Here is a 4,055-nt window from a genome sequence, read left to right on the forward strand (position 1 = left end):
CATTCACATATGGAACTATCTGTGCTCCTGTTCTTCAGTGATCACTGTGGAAGTCAGCCACGCTGACAAGGGCTCAGCTAAACAAGGGGTCAGACACTGTGCATGCAAGCTGCTCTTGCACCACGTATGGAGAATACATGAACGCACACATGCACAGGAGAGGAAGATGGTTTTGTTCCAATAGACAGTCACTGCAGCAATTTTCCTAAAAGAGAAATACTTTCTCTTTTTTTTCCCTTTGACCATTGGCTCAAATGGATATGATCCATTTAATCATGACGCACAAGGACTGAGGCACTCAGCTCATAGTGTTTCACACAGCCCCATAGTGTGAAAAAGAAAAAAAAATAAGAAAGAGTGCTCCATGAAGTTCAACATTTTTTCTGCTGGTTCAAAAGCTGTTTTGTCCTGCTTCTCCACAGATATCCAACACTCAGCACATAATGGAGCATTAGGCAGCTCCACCTCCTCCTAGTGAGATCTACTTGTTGGAAATTGTTATTAAGAAGCTTTTAGCTCCCCTCAGTATTTGGGCTGTGATCTGCAACCCTCTTTACATGGGCCACTCAGAAGGAAGATGCTTTTTATTTAACTTAATAAATAAATGCAGTCTTTTCCAAAAATGAAGCTTAGCTACTAATTAGCACTTTTTGATTAATGCAAGCAATTTATGAAGATTATACTCACAGCATTCAGTTCAACAAAACACTTAAACTCATGCCAAACTTCAAATTCATCTCTAGTAAAACATCTTAGGAATGTAATTTCCTTCCTGTAGCAGAGCTGATACCAAGAAGCAAAAGCAAAACTTCCTCTTTAAAAGAACACTCCATACTACATGAATACTACTTATAGCAAGCAGTGTATGAGCAGATTAAAATGTATCTGTGTAAAGACATCTTAAAAAGTTAACAAGCAAAGTATTTTTTTAACAATTACAGCTTGATATGACTCAATGCACTGCAGCCAAATTCTCAGCTGCACAAAATACCATTGGGAGATGGTGTGGAAGACATGCAGCTGAAATCATGTACCGAATTCCTTTTGTAAAAGTACAGCCTATGCATTTAGCTCCTGAAGAAAATATTATGAATATTCACGGATCCCAAAGCTTGTGTTTTGCATTTCTTGTAAAATATTCCAAACTGTCCAAAAATACAAACTGTCCTTCCTACTGCTTCTAAAATCTTTCTTAGTTTTGACTACTTGTCTATAACATCTTTGGCAATTATGTCAGTAAGTAAAAATCCCAAGAGGCAGGCACTGACATCTTCATGACATCATGCAAGCAATGACCCATGCAGAAGAGAACGTATTTTAGTGTCATGCTCAAGCTGCCCACCTAAATGTATCTCCAGTTTATCCCAAGATCCAAAGAATTGGCATACAGCGCTGCTAACAGGCATAATGCCATACTGACAGATGTGTATGAGCTTAAGCAGCCAAAAGATGGGGTATGATCTCTAATGTTCATTTCAATTGTTGGTTTCCCAGCCAGGAACATCACATCTGCAGCTTGTTCACAGGGTTTATCCCTATGGCTAAGGGCATAAACCAGCACTAACTCAGCTCTGAGGTATATTCATTCAGAAAACTAATGTCTGTTTTCCCTGGCATGAGACATGGTTTCAGAGATCTAGTGTTGGCTTTGTTTTTGAGTTTCTATCAATGGGTTCCATTGAACTGCCTGGTAAAACCTATAGTACATCAACCGAAAATGTGAAGAAAGATGTCCAGAAATATTAACATAAAATTGAGTTTTGAAGTAAATATTGCAGTTGATCCAAAGCTCTGAATGAATGTAAAATCCTTAATATGCCATCAAATCACAAGAAATCACAGAGAGCCTGTTAGGATTGGATGGACCTCTGGAAATCATTTTGTTCAACCCCCCTGCTTAAGCAGAGTTAAGTAAAGAAGGTAGGCCAGAACCATGTCCATACAGCTTGTGACTGTTTCCACATTGTCTGGGTAAACTACTCCAGTGTTTGACCAGACTCACTCATTTCTCGTGTTCAGATGGAATTTCATCTTTCTTAATTTTGTCCATTGCTTCTTGTCCTGTTACTGAGAAGAGCCTGGCTTTCTCTTCTACATTGTCTTATATCAGTTATTTTGCACATTGATAATATCCTTGAGCCTTCCTTTCTTTAGGCTAAACAATTCCAGCTTCCTCAGCTTTTCCTCGCAGTAGAGATGTTCCAGTCCTGTCCTCATTTCTGTGGCACTTCGCTGGATTCTCTCCAGCATATCCATGTCTCTCTTGTCACCAGGAGGCCAGAACAGGAACCAGAGCTTGGCATGTTTCCTCACCAGCACTGAGTAGAAGGGAAGGTCACCTCCACTGACCAGCTGGCAACACTCCTACTGATGCAGCCCTGGATGCTGTTGGTTTTCTTTGCCATGACTAGGCAGTGCTGGCTCACAGACAGCTTGTCATCCACCATGATCACAGATTCATTCTCTGCAGAGCTGCTCTTGAGCTGATGGCCCCAGCACACAATGACACACATTCTTCCACAGACGCAGAAGTTTGCAGTTCTCTCTGTTGAACTTCAAAAGGTTCCTGTCAGCCCAGCTCTCCAACCTGTTGAGGCTCCTCCAGATCACAGCACAACTCTCTGCTGTATCATCCACCTGTGGCAGCAGCTCTCTGGCTGCAGAGAGCAGTGCACACCTTTCCCAGGCATTGTCCTAGGGAATGCTGTAAGATCAGAAAAAAGAATTATAAAAAATTCTTATCTTCACTTGCTGCACCTGTTGTGTGAACATGTGGAATGTGTTATGGAGATTTGTTTACCAAAGGGTGGTTTCTTAATTGGCCAGTGCTGATGGTGTTTAGATTGAAGGACCAATTGGGTCCACCTGTGTTGTGACTGTCTGTAAGGGCGATGGGTCTCTTAAAAAGTATAATATAATAAGGGGATTGATCAACCTTCTGAGTCAATGCTAATTAATACCTGGCTGGGGCCTGTGGTGACATTCACCCATCCCAGACTAGTCTTATACACTTGCTGAGGGCTCATGCTGCCCCATCCTCCGCATGAAGATGTCATACAGCACTGGTCCCTGTCCCAAACCTGTGGTACACCACTAGTGCCTGGCCTCCCTGGACATGACCCCATTCAGCCAGGTTTCATATCTAACATCTGCATGCTTCCAGTGAAGGTTTTCAGAAGCAGGTTCCTACACTCTACATAGAAATTTGTATAGTTGTGGTTTTTTCTGGCTGCAGTATATGCATCTTTAGAATTTAAGCCATACTACCGAGTCCAAGCAATGCATAATAACATGATTGTGCCAAGACGTATCTTTATAGAAATAATTAATTTAATTCCTAGTTTGTAGTTATTCTAATTCTGATTTGTTCTTTATATACAATTGTGCCAAAGTAGGTGGTAACTGGATGTGATTTAACTTTTCATCCATACATGAGAGTAAACTAGAGTGAACAGTTTCATCCCAGAGAATTTGGATTCAGCTGCCAAACACAAGCAGAAAATTGTGAAATGTGATTTGCTAAAACAATTTTAGTAGAAAAAGATTAATTATATACAAAATGAAATTTCAAATGGCTCCCATTAATTAAGCCTCAATCAAAGTGTTACTGTGGCTCCAATGAACTTATCTTTCTCTTTCAAATTTAAACTGAAGTAGATAGTTTAGGTGAAATTTAAGAAAATAAGATTTTTTTTCACCAGGTGAATCACGGTAGAATTATGAGGATACTATGTACATAGTAATGCTGCCATACATATCACTAAGTTACTTATCAAAACATAAAATTTAATACTGCTATTTTATGCTTTGGCCATGGGTTGGTTTCTTGGGTATTTTTTTCCTGAAATTGAATTCATGAATGCTCTCTGAAACAGCACTGTTTGTTTTCAACTCTCTGCAGCTCTGGATCACTAGTTTAATACTCTGCACTGCTTTAATAGGAATCCACATCAAAGTTGTAAGCTTCCTTCTGCTGCACCAGACAATAGAGTTGCTAAACGTTAACAATGCCCCCTGGGAAGGAAGGGAAAACGCATTCCTAAACTCTTGTAAGT

The sequence above is a fragment of the Passer domesticus genome, chromosome 1 (assembly GCF_036417665.1).
Source record: "Passer domesticus isolate bPasDom1 chromosome 1, bPasDom1.hap1, whole genome shotgun sequence".
In the NCBI taxonomy this organism is placed as follows: domain Eukaryota; kingdom Metazoa; phylum Chordata; class Aves; order Passeriformes; family Passeridae; genus Passer; species Passer domesticus.